The sequence below is a fragment of the Pectinophora gossypiella genome, chromosome 14 (assembly GCF_024362695.1).
Source record: "Pectinophora gossypiella chromosome 14, ilPecGoss1.1, whole genome shotgun sequence".
NCBI classification, from domain to species: domain Eukaryota; kingdom Metazoa; phylum Arthropoda; class Insecta; order Lepidoptera; family Gelechiidae; genus Pectinophora; species Pectinophora gossypiella.
In genome coordinates, this window is record NC_065417.1 from 11,536,181 (window position 1) to 11,557,801 (window position 21,621).

Here is a 21,621-nt window from a genome sequence, read left to right on the forward strand (position 1 = left end):
AGGCGCAAGAAACGAAAACGCTTATAAAGACATGTTCGATTTAAAATTCACTCTAGGTACAGCAAAAAATAGGTCTCGGGTGCGCTCGCGCATTATACGGGCGTGCTGCACGACCGCGATTCAATGTAAGGGGGCATCTATTAATTACGTGAGGTGTTTAGGGGAGACCTTAATCCAAGTCTCATCAAATCTCAAGCGGGAGAGAGCGGGAACCCGGTTAATCTTACGTATTTTTTCCGTAACAAAGAAAAAGTCTAAAATTAAAAAACTTGATTAAATTAAATACATTTTTATCCATCGTATATTTCCGCTCAATTCCGACTAAATACTATCCAATAATAATTATCACATTTGTGTACGCCGTTTTGCAACAGTAGCTCTTCAAAATCTCACGTGAGTTTTGATTGAGAAAAATCTTGCCAAATGTCACCAAGGCAAGAGAAAGGGAGTCCAAAAATCGCCAAAATCACTACACGTAATTAATGGACGACCCCTAGCTGGCAGTACGGGAGACAACCGCCCTAGTATGGACACCGTCAATGGGGAATGTACTTACAGGGCTGGCATCACGACGCTGTCATTGCTATCTGCAACAGAGGGAAATGGAAATTGAGATAATTCAAATTGAGAACAGTCTTTGCGGGAATTGAAAGTTCAGATAGATTATTTGCAGTTCTAGTGCACAACGTGACGTATGTAGTATTAGCATAACGGGAACTCTTCGCCCCGCGCCAAATCGTACCGGGCGCGGACCTCGCATCTTTTGGGTCTAACTTCAGTTTTATTTGGCCGTAAGCCACTAAGGAGTGAGGGAGAGAGCACAACGACAGTGCCTCGCACGCACTTACGGTTAAGAATGAGATTTTGTATGGACTGTCCGGGATTGGATTTTAGTGTCCAATCCGTAAAGATTTAAAGCAATAGGACGCTAATGATATTAGAACAGTTTGCAAATCGCGATTTTTTTTTAGGTGCTTATTAATCGCGAAGTGATGTGGCCGCGAGATGTCATGTTTACTCCGGCTAATTAATTGCTCAAAGAAGTGGTGAAATTTTATGTAAGTCACAACGCAGACCGGAAGAACTGACGCGTTGGGTATTTTAGAATTTGACGCACATTATCTGTCAGTTGGCTAAAACTTTAGAAAATGATATCACTTGTAGAAAATGGACATAACACCTCATAGTTACTCGTGTAATAGTGTTCTTGAGGAGCTCGGTGGCGCAGCGGTAAATGCGCTCGGTCTGCGATTGTTGAAGTTAAGCAACTTTCGCAAAGGCCGGTCATTGGATGGGTGACCACAAAAAAAAATCATCTCGAGCTCTTCCGAGCTTGGGAAGGCACGTTAAGCCGTTGGTCCCGGCTGCATTAGCAGTCGTTAATAACAATCAATCCGCACTGGGCCCGCGTGATGGTTTAAGGCCCGATCTCCCTATCCATCCATAGGGAAGGCCCGTGCCCCAGCAGTGGGGACGTTAATGGGCTGATGATGATGATGCGTGTTCTAAAAATCATGTAGGTATGAAGTATGAGAAACTTCAACATCGCTTGATGATAATTAACAATTTGAGACAATAATGTCGTTAATAAACCTAGTCCCCCCCCCCCGTTTATTTTTTCATACCATTTAAAATTAGTCACAGCCCGCATGACTTAGCATAATTTGTTTATAATTCATTCAGAACGTGAATGTTTCCTAGATTGGCATCAATTATAGCTCTGTTAAGGTAAAATACAATCATTAAGTCTGTCACCATCATGTCATCTATTCATGTAATGGTCTAGTGTAGGTGTTAGTAGGCGACATCGAATTCTAATCAAACTAAAAGGATCGTTTAAGAGGCAATTTTCAAACTAATCTCTATGCAAATACGACAGAAACATCGATACGAGTTCATCAAACTATTATCGGAATAGCAACTATTTTGGACTTTACGACGCAGATATCGCTCAATATATTCATGGAACATTTAGGAGATGATCAATAAAATCTAAAATACATTATTTTGACAATCAATTGACAATATTTCTAAATAAACTGACGACGTAAAGGCGATAAGACAGAGTCATAAAATTAGGCATAAAAGCTTAAGAAATAGAAAGGCTTGACTTGCATCAAACTTGCAATATGGCAATATTTGTTACCGTGTCATAAAGTGTTTTACAAATAGGACACTGACACCAACTGGACATGGTTTAAGAGGCACTATACATAAGTCCTTTAAATCAAAGCTCAGTCATATAAATTGAGCAACAAGTGAATGTTGAATTTTCAACGAGAAAGAGCGGTTGGCTTGTTGAGTTTATAATTCTTAATTACTATGGGAGAAGATTGAGTCTCGCTCGCTCGGTCTGATAAAGCATTTCTATTCTATTCTAAACTAATGGCATAAAGCCCCTCAGACAACTTGCAGCAATTGTTGATACGAAGTCCTGAGATGGATATGATGAACCTTATGCTGACATGGAATCAGTCTATCGCAACAATTTTCCATCATATTAGAAAGGACACTGTCCCTCTGTCGGATTCGACATGCCTGGGAAGACAAGCAGCTGAACATGATCTATGTCTTTGATTCGCTCCTAGAACAGCATAGACGCACACGAAAGACATATATTAGCAAATGAAACATTAACACAGTTGGCTTGAACATTATAGACGATGATAAGGCTCACCATCTATCACGTTGGTCTAACAGAAAGCTCGTGTGCTTGTACTTAGTTCTCCTTGCGATGGATGTACCTCTGACTACTCTATCCTATGTTATTAACAAATGAGATTCCTGACAATTTTGCGGGGGCAATAGGTACGTTTCTGTCATCATACATAGGTACTTCATTACTAGTTGATACGTTATTCGTCACGTCCACAGCTGGCCCTGGATCGACCACGTGTCACAACTTCAATAGACGTCGTTTACTGGTACAATTAGCATGGAAAAAACAGCATACCTTAGGTTTATACCGCGAAGCAATCTGGCTATAAATAGTGCTTGTGTAATAGAGCAATAAACTATAAACGTTATGCATGATATTATGTACGCTCAGGCTGCAAATGCAATTTTAATCAATCTCTGGCAATGGTCGGCAAATAAACGAGAATTATTGGTACTACGCATTGATATAAATCAAAATGATATTTTCAACCTAATTTAGCGGAGACAAGTTGTAAATAGAATTACGGTGTAAGTTTATACGCGTTTCGCAAGGCGAATTTACTCGAAGCGAGATCTTAATTCAACATGTTGATTTAATATTATTTATAAGTACCTACCTACTTATAATGTGCGTTTTGAGAATAGATAGCACTATCTATTACAGTTTTGTCGAAGAAAGAGTTTCCAAATGGTGTTTTGTAAAGGTTAAAATAGAGATAACGAAAAATTCGCTTTATTTACGTTCGAAAAAAAAACTGCGTAAGTTCATTTCGTTTTGACCAAAAAAAGAAAGCTCGTTTTCAAATTCATCTCTACAAAAGTGAAAACAGTAGAAAGGCAATATATGATTATTGAGAATCGGGAATGAATCATGCGCGAGCGCCGCCGCCAGTAGCAGAGCGCACCGTTATTGGTTATGTTGGCTACACTGCTGCGGTGGCGGGTATTCATTTTCCATTTATTTATTTTATTCAGCTACCGAGTACGCTCTCACGACTCAATCTAATAAATAGTCCTGGCATTACCGGCAAGATACACCGTAATAAGATAGCCAGAGAAATACGCGCCAAGCGATAATAGAGAATTACTTTCCTACTTTGGTTTCGGCTTGAGATTGATATAGAGAGAAAATATAAACTATTATACCTAATAATAAGGGTGAAATTGAAAACAGAGTACGCGTTGAGGGATTAAGAAATGATTAGATATGTTCGCCTACGTTTATAGACCTGCTTAATTATACCAATAGAACTCCAATGTCAGTAACAATAACTTTAAATGAAACTTAGTATACAATAATAGATATAAATAGTGCTCAATGTACAACTACTTACTATTTAATAGAAGACACAAAATATCGTAACTTAAAGGACTAGAGACCGAGAAAATCATATGCTTTAGAATATTATTCACAAAGATACCATTCAGGTTGGAAATGAATGCGACTATTTGCACATTTTCCTGTCTAAATTGGCATTACAAATATTCAAATCGAGTGGAAATTATGCACAGGTAACTCTTTAGTGTAAGCGCAGTCCGTGAGAAGCGACTGGCAATCAAAATAAATTAAAATAACAACACACTTAAGTGTGAACTTATGGGACCGTTTCCTTTAGTTTATGATAGGTTTCCTGCGCCCGCGGCAATTCTCGCGCATGCGTGATATATGCCAGCTCCATTTGTCTCTGGCTTAATGGAATTACTGTTTTCTAGAAAATATTAGCTTAGAAAATGCTTTCTAATTCAATTAATTATAAACATATTATGGAGACAAATAATTATGAACATACGGTTCTTTGATAAATAACGTGTGAGGTTTACGAAGTTATAAGCTAATTACGTATATTTAATACCAAACACGACTATCTGGCTTACTTGTCAAGAAGCCAAATAGCATCTTTATGGTTTTTAAAACACTCTCAACGGAACTTGATTATAGTTTTATCATAAAAAGTACGTTTCACTTAGAGTTTTTGTCACTTTATAATTGTTTTTATGTCTAGTAGACCCAGTAATTAATTTTTGGTACAAATCACAAAGTTCACTGTACTCAAAAGTCACTTAATACACCTCGATTATAATCGAAAACATTGTCCAAAATAATTGTTTTACTGTCTCACAAACACTTATGCATGGTTTTCACAACCAAATTTACAACACAAACACATTTCCGGCTTTTAAATTTCACTTAAAGTATTTTTAATTACAAATTTATACGGACTCGATGTTTACAGTGCAGAGCTAGCGCCCTCTCTCAATTTGTCAATGGAATGGAAGAATTTGAATGAAAAATAAATAAAAGGAAGACTACGAAAGAACGTTATCCTATAAGACGACAGTCATTGCGCTGGACTTTAGTATATTATATCATCTATGATTAACACCTATCTTCATTCTTACACAACAATTTGCAGAGAAAGTGTCGCATCGCATCATCGCATGCGCCGCTACCCGGACGGCATAATCTTGTAGTTGCGGTGCCATTAATATATCACCAGCTATAGCCTGAGGGACGGTCACGCTCGTCGACGGTACCGTTCCGGCCATTTCTGACATTGACGATGTCGTCTGCCAGTAGGGCACAGTTTTGTTGTTGCTTATTGCCTTCAGGGTAGCTGCTACTTAAACAAGTTGTCTTGTGGTATAGTCATAGAATAAAGTATATAGACCAAGTATAGAACGGTAACTTTCCGCCCCGCATCAATTCATATCGAGCGCCAACCTGGGGCCTGTTTAATAAAACTTACAATTGTAAATTACAACGACAATTTGATGTTCATTACGTAGCTAATATGAAACTGCAAAATATTCGTGATCATACACTCTGCACTCCTTCAGGTAATAGAGGTAGAATACCCAATCGTAAATGTTGTATACCTACATTACACAAGCATGATACGTACATAAATTCGCGCCTATTTCCCACCGGGGTACGCAGAAACTATGGAATTCCATTTTCTTCGTTCCGAACATACTTCTCTTGCTTCCTCCACATTCTTTAATCGTTTCATACACGCAACCGGATTCCGAGTAGATCGTACGTCCCTTTCTAAGGACATCTCCAATTTAGTAAATTTACGTTTTTCTGCGTCTTCTTCTGCCAGCTCTACCATCAACCTTCACTTTATAAACTGCTTTCGTAATCTTTTTATCCTTCAATTAAACAAGTATGATTCTGTAATTAAAGTTTCTTCGGTATTCTTCATGTTTACGGACTTTCCAAAACTGTTCTAAGCGAGATAAAGATGTTCGTTGAAGAAAGTGTCTTTTGGAAGGTGTTGATATTTGCCATCTACTTAATTTAATCAATGTACATCAAAACCTTTATTTAAACGTACAAAAACTAATAAACCATAATTCATAAAGCCGTTGCCTCCAAACACCTAACATTACAATTTACTCAAGAAATTGCTACTCACAAAACAACGCTCATCTCAAAGTTAACGCGAGTTGAACTAGAAAACGCGATAAGATTACAATTATAATGCCATCAGCACGTAATGTACTTGAATTATGCACATTACACTAATAAGGAGAGCTCAACTTTCTTACAGTTTCTAAGAAATATCAAACGCAGACTCACGAGCGTCGTTATGATACTGGCACGTAATAGGGAACACATGAAAACTATTTACGAAATTCAAATTTCGAAATACACTTAAAACAATGAGAAGTTTTTTTTTTGACAAATAAAGATGTTGCTGCACTACTATGTATTACTAGTAACAAACTGTGTAGCTAACAAGTAATCTTTGGTAAAATATTACAAAACAGTTATGTCACTTAGTAGTGCGGAGTGACGAGCCTCGACAAAATCCGTAACGAATACGTGCGCGGTAGTCTCGGCGTACGCGACATCTCCGAAAAGCTACAAGAGAGCAGGCTCCGTTGGTTTGGGCACGTAAAAAGAAGATCTCCAGATTATGTGGGTAACGTTACAGCCAATCTAAACATACCAGGGCTTAGACCAAGAGGACGACCAAAAACAAGACGGGCGGATGTGGTCAAAAAGTGTTTGATCGTTTTCGGAGACATTGCATGTGCAATGCAATGTCTCCGAAAACGACACGTCGGATAGAGCGAAGTGGAAGAGAAGTACGAAGAAGGCAGACACCACCATCAGATGGGAATAATAAATGCCAAGTAGAGAGAGAGTTATGTCACTTAGTAATAATATAAAGTTCAGGTCTAAACGTTTTGCAAATTTACTGGTTTTCATTGGGTCGGAAGGGGTTTTCGGGTTTGGAAGGTCAGACAGACATTCGCTTCTGTAAAAAGCCGAACTTGTCAAATCTTCAGGTTAGGTAAGCGGACCCCGTGAAAACGTGAGGTGAAGAATATTTCGAGTAAACACTAATACAAATAAACTATATAATTATACATTGTTCTTTTCGAGTGGTATACTTAATCGGAATGTATAAAAATTGGCATGGGCTCTCCCATATTGCTATCCATTTCTGTTGCGCAATAAACTAATAATAGCTAAGCTTGTAAATACATATTGACGTGTCTATTACGTCTGAAATAAATCAAACGTTTTTGTATTGACGAACATTGGCAGTAATCTAACTCGAAGCATATCGAATGAATAATAATGAATTAAAATTAATTTTAAATTTGTGACAGTATACGCTTGAAACAATATCATGATTAAGAATTATCTCAGGCGCTAGTTCCTATTTTAAAATTCTTAACAGGAATGTTACGTGTTACGTAATGCATAAAAAGGCTAAACTTTCTAGAAAATTGCAGCCATTGTCTTTTAACCTCGGAACAATTTAGGGCCTTTTTGTTTAGACCCCATAAACCCTTGTTTTTTATTCTAGGGCAGGCTGTGGCATGCATTGCATTGTCTTGGCACATTATTACTGGATCATAAACGCCTCTGCCTGGTTTACGGCCAAAGCGGGACTCACGATGGCAATTTCATAGGACATTTACCGTAGAAAGCCCTGGACACTGATTCTGTTGATGCGAAACATGGCCCGTACATTACTGGGTGGGAGATTGACATACTAGCTACAGGTTAAGTCTTTTACATACATACATAAGATCACGCCTAATTCCCGTTGGGGTAGGCAGAGAGAAGCCACCTACTACCATCCTGATTCGGACACACCATTTACGCTTCTTACACTTTCTAATCAAAGCCTTCATGCATACTCACCGGTTTCGAGCATTTAATCATCATGAATTTAAGAGCCACGCTCTTGTCGGTGTAGTATGCTACTTTTTTAGGGAAAAATAGGGCAGTGGTTTCCCTCTTGCCTTCCGCCCCAATGCATTTAATACTAAACCAACATAAATAAATAAATAATTTAGCGATTTCATTTATTACATTCACTAGTATTCACACATTCCCACATTATCGAGAAATGCATTTCTGAGGTATGTGACCTAAGCTGTATTGGGCTGGTTTTCCGTTCGCAGGTTGGAAGGTCAGACAGGCAGTCGCTTCTGTAAAAAGCCGTACCTATCAAATCTTCAGGTTAGGTAAGCGGACCCTGTGAAAACGGGATAATGCTAGTTAGATGGTGACATTCACTAGTACTCATTTTCGTTCAATGGCATTGCATCTTTTTTTTGAAGTATTACTTTTGGGTAAATTACTTTTAGTTGTTTTTATCATTATTAGCAGCTCGAGGAGCTATATGAGGAGCTCGGTGGCGCAGCGGTAAACGCGCTCGGTCTGCGATTGTTGAAGTTAAGCAACTTTCGCAAAGGCCGGTCATAGGATGGGTGACCACAAAAAAAAAATTTTTCATCTCGAGCTCCTCCGTGCTTCGGAAGGCACGTTAAGCCGTTGGTCCCGGCTGCATTAGCAGTCGTTAACAACCATCAATCCGCACTGGGCCCGCGTGGTGGTTTAAGGCCCGATCTCCCTATCCATCCATAGGGAAGGCCCGTGCCCCAGCAGTGGGGACGTTAATGGGCTGATGATGATGATGATCATTATTAACCGGATAAATTGAGAGCGCTGAAAGCTCTCGCCTTGTAAAACCACACAGGCGGTATTGACAAGTTTATCATATCACATACAAGCAGCGAACCAACTCAAGACGAACATAAAACTAGAATCAAGTGACTTGTTGGACAATTCGTACAGCCGACGGCAGTGCGCAGCCGCCGGGAGGTTCGTAAAACGGGGACCCTATGAAACAATTTGCAGTAACCGTCGTAACGCGCCATCCGTGCGCCGTAGACGGACAAGGAATGGATCTAGGATTTTAACGAATGGGCTTCAAAAGATTCATAGGTCAATACATTAAAAAAAGCTTTTTGTCCATTGCACTAATTTCAATCATCTCATAATCATAATCGATTTCAATAAGGACCCTATACAGTATTGTTTTATCGTTTAAAAAAATATTTTATTTAAACTTCTCAATAGTTTTAGCTTTTTTCAGATGTCATAGTATTTAAATTTTATTTCAAGTAAGTTATCACTATTTATGTTTTAAAATTTTAACTTCAGTTATTCTTATAATAGAGTTAAAAACTTTAGCTCCTGTTATTATTAATAATACGTATAGCGTTCTATACTCGCCGCTCCCCACCAGCGGCTGAGCTAGGTAGCCTCACCCCCTCGGTCATACTTTAGTGTTGAATCGTGTCGGCTGCGCGCGGACTATTGTTTTAAATTTTTTATCGGTATATTTAATATGTTCCAATTTTGAAATTGGACGCCGACGTTATTTCGACTGATTCGAAATTTGATCCGGGGTGTTCCCAGACCCAGCGATTATTGCGGCTTGAAGCTCCACCATAAACCTGAGTCCGCTACTGACGAGCGCGTTTTTTCATCGCAAGCGCAATTTTATAGCTGCCCTCAAGTACTTAGCAACTTACTAGCCGCCTACGGAATCCTGACATTCTAACATTTTATAGCGTTCAGCGACGAAAGAACACGAACTCGAACAAAAGAAAATTGTTGTAGAAAGTGATGGATGATGCTTCTGCGGTAGATATTGCTAATTCAGTCGCTTCACTGTCACAAGCATTAGTATAAAATGCAATTTAGTGCCATGTCACAATAACATTTTTAAGAAATTCAATTCTGGATTTTCAATGCGTCTTATCGGGGCTTCGGGGGATGCCAATCAGAGAATTAGTCTGGCAGAGGGGTAATGCTGCCAGCCTGTTGGGCACCTTGCCTCGATATGACGCATTGGAGGAGGTGTTTTATTTATAAGATGTGTTTGTTTTGTTTTTAATTGTGCAATAAAGTGGTCTAACATTCTTTTTTAACAAATTGAACTGTAAGCACACCTTAGACACACCGTTACTCCTCAGCTCCTTACGCTCATTGGCGTAAGAAGTGCAGACAAAGTAAACTCAAGACAGGGGTGAGTTCGGCGCCCGATACGAATCGGCGCGGGGCGGAGTTTTTTTTTTACAGTTTTACATTCAGCCATTACAGTAAAAACCAATTCGACTGAAAAAAACACATATAAGACATAACAGTTACCGGTCTATACGTAGTATCATTCTTTATTTTATATGTTAGTGCGACAGAGTTCTAAAATGAGTATGTATGTGATAGATATGGCGCATGACGGTACTATCATTTCGAAGTCCAAATTTTATTTTTTTCGACAAAATGCCTGCCTATACGTTTCCGCTCAAACCGCAATCAAAACTTGTTTTAAAATCCATTTCCTTCCCAAAGTATTAATTTTCAAGTTAAAAAGGATATTGAATAGTTATACATAAATTATCGATCTTATTACCATACATTTTGTGTGCAAATGAGGACTAAATTAATGCACCTTCGTGGTTATCGACGAATGCCGTCAAAACTGCTTACCTACTTCCATTTATTTTTTGTAATAATTATTTACAAATTTATTTCACATATAACAACATAACATAACAAATACTTTATTGCACAAACAGGAAAAAACAAAATACAAAACAAAAGAGAAATAGAATGAGTACAATAAAGTATATGAGTATATGTATATTAAGTATATGAGTGTGAGTACATGTATATATTTATTACTTCTTCAAACTTGGCGCTATATTTGATGAGTATACGCATTTGTCCCCTGACGACTTGTAGCTTTGCTGTATAGCTGCTTTGCTGGATCATACATATTTGACGTTTCCTTATCACAGTTACAAGGTTTCATTTTCCATGCTGGCTCCCGTCTATTATGAGACCTGACTATTAGGGCTAATTAATACAATAGTTTGAAATAAAAATATAAAACACGTGATAATAACAATACTCAGAATCAAAATATCTTATTTTATGAAGAAAATGATGTAAAATTTTATGCTAAGATCTGTGTTGGTATCCCAAAGCTAAAAACTGCCTAATAATTATCAATAATTTATCTATTTATTGTATTAATTAATAATTTAAATATACTTATATTTTATTTAGTGTTAGGAGAGGTTAACGAATAACGGTACAACAAGCATTGTAAATTATATGTAATTAAATAAGTACTTCCATCCATATTCAAGTGATAGTAGTTGTAAAATATTTACTGCTACAATTAATGTTTCGTTTCGTTGCTATACCATTTGAACCACAGATCATAGAAACAAGAAGGATGTTCCCTCAGCACTAAATTACACGAGTCTGCATGTCGCCTGTTAACCACGTCGGCTTGTGAAGCGGCTGCACCAAGACATTCCTGGTTGGACCGCCACATCGATTTACCCGCCGTTCATTGCGTAGTTACAAGCGCTACTTGTAGTTACGCGACACCAAAGAAGCAATTAATGACGTCACCCAACAGGGTCCCCATAATATCAGCGTCGTGGTTCACGCCGCGACTTGTGCTGAGTGAGGCCCTTTTATCTTACGTCCACCACCACCTTATGATCATTTCGACAAACATCTGTCTTGCTTTTTTGTAATTGTTTTAGTGGAAATTTGATATGATGTCGTTTTTTTTTTTGTGTGTGGCGCCCTTTTATAATAAACTAGTACTATTTTATTATATTTTTCTATTCTATGTGGAAAGTTCTATAACATTACACGATCATTGCCTCGGTAAAATATTTCCTTTTGTGCATATTTCAGTCCCACCGGCTATGCTCCCGCGGCATCTCTCTACATATACAATAAGAACTCTACGATTTGAAGTATAATAAAACGAAACCATTAGAGGAAATATATGGTATTTATTGCTAGTTTACAACTATAGAGAACTTAAATAAAGTACGCATAAGGGCGCAGGATCTCAGTTTATATATATGTATAATTATCTCGAAAGGAATGATCAGTGCTTGAGTTTTTTAATTAAACTCAGAAGTATCACGGGTCGAAAGTACATATATACAATTTCTGTAATATAAATATCAAAATCCAAAATTCGCTGTATTCGACTTTATAATTTGAATTCACGTTTGGATCATAGGGTGGTATTAATAAACTAATAGTATTGAGAGTATTGAGACTGCCCTGAAAATCATGTCAATGTCACAGTTCTTATACTTGAGTATGATATGATCTTGAGGGTAGTCTCAGCTGAGATTCGTTTGTTAATATCACCCATATATAATTGATGGTTTACCGTATTTTGTGCCTTGATAATGGCAATAGGCTCGCCCGCTATTTCTAAATATATAAAAGGAGAAACTGACTGACTGACATATCAACGCACAGCCTAAACGGCTAAACGTAGGCACTTGAAATTTGGAAGGGACGTAGCTTAGGTACCGTAGAGGTACACCAAGAAAGGAATTCCCGAAATTCCCACGGGAATTAGCGGGAAAATCCATCCACGCGGACGAAGTCGCGGGCAAAGCTAGTTATAGATAGGACTTAAACATAGTTATAGTTAGTGTTAGGTATTCTTTATATTATACTATCACCCCAGACACTCACACTAATACAACAATTGTATATATCATCTCCCAGAGACCTAGTATTCTCTAGGCCATACAGATTATAGTAAATCATGAGATATAGTGGCCCTGTACTTGCTCCAGGCTCTATACAGTCGTGCGCGACTTGACTCGCTACAAATTCCCTTCCTGTCCCTTTGCTATTCATTATTATTATTGTTATAATATTTGTTATTATCCATTCGTTCGAAGACCTGCTTTTGTTTGGATTGACGCTTCTAGCGTTTTGAGCACTTTCTACCAGTACGAAAATTACTGTTCCTCGAATTTGTTTATTTACAATACCATTTTCTAGAACTCTCGCGGATTATTTAGTATTTGCGTTACCTATTTTATTCTGACCTTTACAAGCGTTGAAATTATCACTATTATTTTTTACACTTTTAACTTTATCGTTAACAGTTTGACAGTCAGAGCCATTCATTGATACCCCCTAATAAATTCCCTCAAATCATAGCGGAAAACAAACGCGCTTGGCTCACATTTCCCACATTCTTCCTTACGTTTTAGGCGACCATCATTACAGGTTGTTAGTGCTAGTGTTGTTACTGTTAGCCGGCGGGTGTTCCTTAATCCATCAAATTACAAGCCAGCCATCATGTTAATATCCCCCGCCCCTCAAGCAGCCTTTCAATAAACCTCACCGCATTGATAGAGCGTAATTATAGTACGCTGGATGCGCGAGCAACGAACGCTTGCAGCGAATTTGTTAGTGCGCCTCGTGACATGTAAGTCAGTTCAAGTGATTGGCTCATTGTGTCTGTATCCACTCGCTTTTTGTTTGGTAAACCTCTTCTTTTATACAAGCAGGGGAATAACATTTAATTAGAGATGTCCTTAGAAAAGGTTTAGTACGATCTACTCAATCTACTAAGCAAATGGAATTCCATAGTCTCTGTTTACCCCGGTGGTAAATAGGCGTGAGTTATGTATGTATGTTATTTAATAGACAGATCGACGCTTATTAGATTGAATTAGGTAAGTATAGGAAAAATTGATAGAGCGTTTTCTGGCAATTTCGTCTCAACATTTCCAAATATGACTACGAATATAAAAACTGACTAATATAAAAGCTATAACATTCGCGTCTTATACCCTCGTTCGTGTTTTAATCAGTTCGACGTACTGACTTGACTCATAAATGATCGTCTTGTTGTAATGAAATGACTCACTGAATCATATCACAAAGGATACACACATCACTAAGCGGAACGGTAATACAGTGTGCACGGTTTGCATAGTAGGATTGTTTAGATTTCGCCTCACAAGTCCCGAGGGTGTTTAATATTATTACTCATATTTATTACAAATATAATGCCGATACAATCATGTGCAAATAGAAATAAATCTAGCTGGCAACTTTATCTAAACATACATACATAACCTCACGCCTATTTCCCACCGGGGTAAGCAGAGGCTATGGAATTCCATTTGCTTCCATCCTGACACACTTCTCTTGCTTCCTCCACATTAGTTAATAGTATTTATTAGTAGTCAGAATTTCATAATTTATATTGAACCTAGTACACGACCCAATTGAAATTGAAAGTGTAGGTACACCGATAGGCCTCTATCGATAGTTTAAAAAAACTATCGATAATACAATCAATACTATCAATAGTTATAGTTCAATACTATCGATAGTATAGTATCAACAGTCCTTGTGATATTCAGAAGCAATATTATCGATAGTCCTTGCAATACTATCGATAGTATTGCTTTGAAACGATAGTATAAATCTAAATCAGCTATTGACAGTATAGATGAAGTATCGAATATCGATAGTTCGGCAACAGTAGAACCAATGAATGTATACCAGCCCAAGTCTAAGGTTTGCGAAAGTCAACAAAGTATGTGTACAATGAGCAATATCGGATGGATGACGAGGGCTTGATAGCCGATGGGCGTACCGGGCAAACCCACAGATGTTTTGTGATCCAGTGAACACCGTGAGAACCACTCTGATACCTTTGCATTAGTGGCGTTTTCACACTGAACTGGTTGTTATATTTAGCTGGCTGTTCTATGTATTTAGATAATCTATAAAAAATAGGCATTAGGCTCGCCGTATTAAACGTAGCTAGCAAGGGGTGAGTGTATGTACTATATTGCCTACCACTTCCGGAAAATAGGCGTTCTATGTTTTGAACTGATCTCTCAGCTGAAGTGAGAGAGTAAAGAAAAAAAACAAAGAATGGCTTATCATCCCGGCTATGCTGTTTAATGTCGATTACGTTCTTGAAAACCTTTAGTCGCATAATGTCAAAAGCTGAAAATGAGAAAGAGATTCGCAAAATGTCAAAACATGTTAGACTTTATTATTACCGGCTGGTTACTTGTCATTACACTTTGAATCGTCATTATTTACACAACGAACGTCTCATCCGCCTAAAACTACTGCAGAAACGAATATGCATTTTTTATCTTCAATTTGGGTATAAATGATGACCCTTTTTATTACACACAGGCACAATTACATCTTCCACCCATTATTAGGTATTCTAATCAAAATAAATAGAAGCAACATAAATAGCAACATAATTATATACATAATGTGATCCAAATATCAAGCAACAATTATTTTTATACTGGGTGTTAGTGACATCGTAACGAATACTGAAGGGGTTGATTCAGACCATGATTCTGAGTTAAAATCAAGTGGAATTTTCCGTCGCAAAATTCATGTTTTTTTTTAGTTTTTTTAAATTATTTTCAATTCTATACTTTTGCGATGGAAAATTCCACTTGATATTAACTCAGAATAATCAGATGAATCATCCCTCTCAGTATTCGTTACGATGACACTTACACCCCGTACAAGTACATACGGTAGCCATATAAGTAGGTATGGGTGTTAGTGACACCGTAACGAATACTGAGGGGGAAGGTTCAGACCATGATACTGAGTTGATATCAAGTGGAATTTCGTGTCAAAAAATTCATGAAAATTTTTCTTTTCTTTTTAATTATTTTCCAATCCATACTTTTGCGACGGAAATTTCTACTTGATATCAACTCAGAATCATGGCCTGAACGACCCTTCAAAGTTTTCGTTATGATGTCACTAACACCCTGTATATGCTTCTACCATTACATTGTATTTTTGAATAATTATATACATATTATTATAATGAGAAAATAGGTAATTATCACGTTAAATCTGAACAGCGCCATCTATATTAATTGTAGGGAACGTAGTATGGAAAGTCCCTCATTGATTTGATATAGCCCATACTAATATCCCATACAAATCTTTAACACATAAATGCTACTACACGAATCGATTAGAGCTGCCACGTAACAAATTGGAAGTTGTGAAGTCGATAGATTCCCAAGACGCGACGCTTTTCCGAGAATTTCATGATCAATAAACCCAACTGTGACTAACTGGAGATTATAATGTAACTGCTAATAAACAGGAATCGCTCGAGAAAATTACAAATTACTACGGCGAACCCGTTAAATGCTTATCATATTCTCTCTGGCCATACCGAGAGCCGCAGCACATTAATTCAAACAAACCCTTTTAAATCTATTAACAACCATTAAATAACCTTCGCTTAACCTTTTCATCTACCGAAAACCATTTTAGTAAAGTTTGCTAAGGACCGGATTTGGTATTTATCTACCTAGCCGCTGCGGCTAAAAGACCACATTCAATCAATTCATCTAAAAGCAAATTTGCTATTTGGTATCTGTTGATATTGCGCACTTACTTTTATATGCGCAAATGCCAAATAACAATATTGCTTTTTAGATGAATTACTTCGATGTGGCATTTTAACCCCCTAGTTTCTAAGTTGATAAAGCGTGGTGCGTGCCTAAAAACGTACTTAAGTTTTAGGACGACATTATTGATGAGCAAGGAATGTTCCAGAAAATGTTCAAGTTCTAGAAAACTTTACGTACGCTTGTTGGCGCGCACTGTGCAGATTGTCATGCATGACAAACACTTTATTGCACATAAACACAACATTAAAAGACAATTACAAAGTGCCAAGAGCCTCACTCGGCGAACTTACTGTTAAATAGCAATATCTTGCAATAGCAAAAAGAAAAAAAACAAATAATTTTATCAAAAAAATCACTCGGTTGCTTCAACAACTTCTACAACAATAATCTACCGCAGAAGAGATTCCAGACTAGATTGACATTTTATTTTGACAAAGGAGCTTCAAATGGTATGGGCCACGTCTGCCTCCGTCCCTGGCTAACATGTCGTCTCATTATTCCCAGCCATTGTGCCGTTTAGGTCTAGACTGGGCCTCAATGGACGGAAGATGGGTTTAGGAGATACCTTAATTGACGAGAGCTTGAGTTCCCGAAACCTTAGAGCGCTGCATAATAATGGCGCATAATCCCTTATCGAGAGGGTTTGCTTAAAGCGAAGCACGTGTGGTTTTAATTCAAAAATTCTGGTTTTATTCGTTTGGAAAATATTTACACTGGTTATTTTTATTAGGTCGCCTAATATAAATTTAAATTCGTAAAAGTTAGTAGGATTGTGTCAATTTAGTAGATAAACAATACATTAAAGGCAAAACTGGTGATTTTTCTCAGGCTAGTAGATGAGGCAAATGGATTCCGGAATAAGTGTCCATAAAGAAGAAGACGAAGGCAGGTTAACATTATATTGCACCTAATTATTGTAATTTTTCTCCACACTGGAGCAGCATGATGGAGTACCTATACTCCATACCTCCTCCGGTTGATTGAGGGTAGGCCTGTGTCCGGCAGTGGGACGCACCTATCTATATAAGCTACTCATGTAATTTATGTATGTAATATTTGTCCAACTAAAAATTCAGTTCTCTTCAGAAATGTTTTCTTTCTGGTGGATTAATAGTAGGTATGAAATATACTTTTAATTAATAACGTAATACCTAAGAATTGTGCCAAATACTGGGATATGACAAAAACGTACTGGGGGTTTGAAAACGCCAAAACAATTCACCTAAAACAGCAATATAGCTTTTTGACATTATACAGTGTTAGCATCGCGCACTTACTTTTATATGCGCAAATGTCAAATTGCAATATTGCTTTTTTTAGATGAATTCCGCCTTTTTAACCACCCTTGGTACACCGACTTGACTAAAGCGGCGCGATTCACTGTCTTTATTAAGCCTACTGGCGCGTTCCAACTATTCAAACCAATCGAATACTAAGAAATCTCCCAGCTTTGGTTGACTACTCTTAGCCATAGAGGCAGCCAATCAGTTCGCGACACCAAACACTTCAGGACTCCGATACCGACCCCGCCGGCGTGGTCGACGATTTCCCTCACTCAGCGCTTATCGCTATCGACCCACTAGGGTCGATTAATTCTTTCAAATATTTTTCCTTTCAGACGACGCCCTGAGCCGAGGTTCGCGCCCTCAGGCCTGTTGTCTTAAACGTTGTACCGGTTGAGAGCCTTCAGCGCTCCCCATTTGTCCGGCCAAATAGTTTATGCCATCTGCGGAAAATCTATAATAAGTCACGTCAAAATAAAAAAGATTGACTACTCGGTATGGTATAAATCAAGAACACCTCGGCCTTAACGCAATAGGTTGGGCACGTTAATAGCGACTGCGGTACAATACGTTAATTAAATCGTCGTCGGTATCTGGTTGCGCGTGCATCTAGCTAACGGGTAACGGGAAGACGCCGTGCTGCGATTGTCTGGGCACCAGTAGGGATGGAGTAGGGAATTCATGTGTGGGGAATAGTATATTACAAGCATACACTAAGGAATATAGTACGTATAGAACGGCAACTCCATGCTCCCCACCAGCGGCTGAGCATACTTTAGTCTTCAATCGTATGGGCTTCTCAGATGCGCGTGTACGGTTACGAGTACTAATATGTATACACTTTGAAACCATGTCACAATAACTTTCTTGACAAATTACACCGTAAGTCTCATTAAATGTCAAATATCATAGTGCGACAGGGTTCTAAAGTGTACTGTACGATAACGTCAATGTGTAGTGTCTGTAAAACGAAATGTTTTGTATGAGCTCCTGGGTGTGTTAGAAGTAGGCGTCAAGAACAGTAGAATCTATGGGCTACACACTCATTTCATCAATCATTGACTACCTTGTACTACATCTAATCCCTCTGTTTCGACATGTTACATTGTAGATCCATTAATATAACTAGCCAGTCCTACCTGCTGGTAGTTAAGAAAATGTTTATGAGAATTTAATATTCCCTATCATCCCGCACCTAATAGTAGGTACCTATCTAGAACTGCAGTAAGGTAAGTAGTTACTTACCTTAACTAACTAATTAGTTAGTTTCATTAACGAAACTACAATGTACTAGGTGGAACACAGGGATCTTCTTCTACCATAGGTATATTTTTTTTCATTAGGTACATTTTTTTACAAATAATTCCGCCTAACTGATTACCTACAGGTTGATGGCGTGCGCTCTTATATTAAATAAGTACGCACCTTTTACTAGTTACAAAAATAATTGCCAAATACCACACTGTTATAAATGGCTTAACACCTATTATAATACTTATACTACATAGAAAACATGATTAGAAACACCTTTCTAAACATGTAAGTAAAAGATTAGGTTTGGGTTATGAGATGAATTACCAACCCCATAAACCCTGGTGTCAGGGTTATTATTGAGCGGCCAAACGCCCCTGACATGGCTCATGTAAAAAATACTCACTTACATCAGTAAGCAGTAACCAGGACTAGCGGCTTAACGTGCACTTCCGAAGCACGGATCATCTTACTTTCCGACAATCAGGTGATCAACCTGTAATGACCTAACCAAACTAGGGATCACAAAGTGATTTTTGTGATATGTCCCCACCGGGATTCGAAACCGGGACCTCCGTATCGTAAACCCAACGCTCAACCACTGGACCACAGAGGTCCAACAGACAGATTAACAGAGGGATTATAGTAGGTTGTCAATAATTGATGTAATGAGCAGATAGGTAGTGCTATCACAGTCTTAAAGCTTAGAGAAGGTTTGTCTCAGGCTGATCAGGGATGAAATGAAATGATTTATTGTATGGACCAGAGTACTAGAAAAACAGACAGACGGCTGTAGCATAGAATAAGGAATACAACTACGTATAAAACGGCTACTCTCCGCTCCCCACCAGCGTCTGAACTAGGTTTACCTCACCCTCCCTCGGACATAGTTTAGACTTGAATCGTATGGACGTCAGACGTCATACATACAGACGCGCGTGTACGATAACGTCAATATGTGATGTCTGTGTAATACGAGGTTGTTTGTATGAAGTGTACGGGGTTTAGCTGTAGTTAAGACCTCCGACAGCATCATCATCATCATCATGTCGTCCAAACCGCATCCGGCGCAACGACTCCTAAATATCTATCCCAGTCCGTTCCTTCGGACTCCGTGGTCAAGTGTTTGAGCGTTAGGCCCACGATCCTGAAGTCCCGGGTTCGAATCCCGGCGGGGACATATCACAAAAATTACTTTGTGGTCTCTAGTTTGGTTAGGACATTACAGATTGATCACCTAATTGTCCGAAAGTAAGATGATCCGTGCTTCGGAAGATAGGTTCAGCCGTTGGCCCTGGTTACTATCTACTGATATGAATACATAAGTAGTCGTTACATGAGCCATGTCAGGGGCTTTTGCCGGCTCAATAATAACGCTGACCTCACAACCCAAGCGATAGAAGAAAAAGGTACGTTCCTTAACAGGTTTTGATAATCTAAATCATAATTACAACACACACAAAACACTTTACGCAGTTCAGTTATTATTTATCTATGTCACAATGGTGCTAATTCCTGTAAATACCATCTAATTTTATTTTAAGTTATATCTGTCATTTTCTTATCCGCCGAAAAGGAAAGGGACGGGTAATCGACAAGCATAAAATTTATGGAACACACGTCAATTTTAAGCACAAATCTAAACCAACCGTCTAAAAATTTTACGTCAGTCAATAACCCGACACATTAATTTACTCATTCTTCCTAAAATTAAGAGCTGTGAATCATCCGTCCCTTTCCTTTTCGACGGATATGAAAATGACGGATATAACTTAAAATAAAATTAGGCGGTGTCTGCAGGAATCGGGGCCAATGTAAGACTAAAAGGGATCCCATCAAAAACATAAATGTGAAATGAGAGCCAAGTCCAATATCATGATATACCTATGCCCTGTTTGATGACTTCAACGACAAAAGAAGTGAGATCTAATTGGGTGCCAAGTTCAATGGTCAGTCCTGAAAATTTATAAAAACACGAAATATAATTTCTTCTTATAACTTAAGATAATATATTGTAATATGTTATAAGGTTCGAGTTGGATAGTTTTTGTTAAATAGTTTTTGAATTATGAGGGGATCAAAAGTGGCTCCAAATGGTTCGTGTAATATTACACAAGGTGCTGCTCGCCAGTTCTGTTAAAATTCAAAAATATTTATTTTTCAAAATTGGCTTACAAAGTTAGCGCTTTTTGAACGTCAAAAAAATTAAAATACATATTATGTAACTAGCTGTAAAACTACTAACACATCGGAATCCGTAACCCTGAGGGAAAGACGTGGCCAGAAAACCTCCCAGCACAGGGCCCTAGTCCTACTGTTTCATGTTTTCCTTTCTTTTCTTTTTTTTTTAATACAGTTGTTACTTGCTGAACTTGGCTTCACATGCTCCTGCGTGTCTAGATTACAAACGTGACTATACGTGTGAGTATACGTAGAAAAGAATACACCGTTTGACATTAAGAGGGACCAATTAAGGGCGCTAGATAAGCCGACGAGCTAGCTAGTCCCGTGGCCTCATTCGTGGGCTCCAATGTTCATTTAGCTATCTCATCATCATTCTAACATAACATAAGCTCACGACTATATCCCAATTGAGGTAGTCAAAGGTACATCCATCGCAAGTTCAAGTACTTAGTTCAGTACCCACAATTAAAGCACATAATAACGGGTTCTTACCGCGTTTAAATCAGGGAAATATGCAACTCCCGATATGAGTCATCCCGTGATCATGGCACTTGCAACAGTGTCGAAATATCGGGAGTCTCATATTTCCTGATTTAAACGCGTTAAGAACCTGTTAATATGTATTTTAATTATGATAATAACCGCGTAA

The 21,621-nt window shown here is 38.2% G+C and overlaps 1 protein-coding gene across 2 annotated transcripts in view; it reads right to left on the reverse strand.

The window, feature by feature from the left end:
• LOC126372772 (protein N-terminal asparagine amidohydrolase) overlaps window positions 1–21,621 on the reverse strand; it is a 127,744-nt gene that overhangs the window by 96,225 nt on the left and 9,898 nt on the right. For both annotated transcript variants that reach the window (XM_050018654.1, XM_050018653.1), the window contains exon 2: window positions 557–587. The gene's annotated coding sequence lies outside the window, so the exon portion shown is untranslated. The remainder of the gene's footprint in view (window positions 1–556; window positions 588–21,621) is intronic.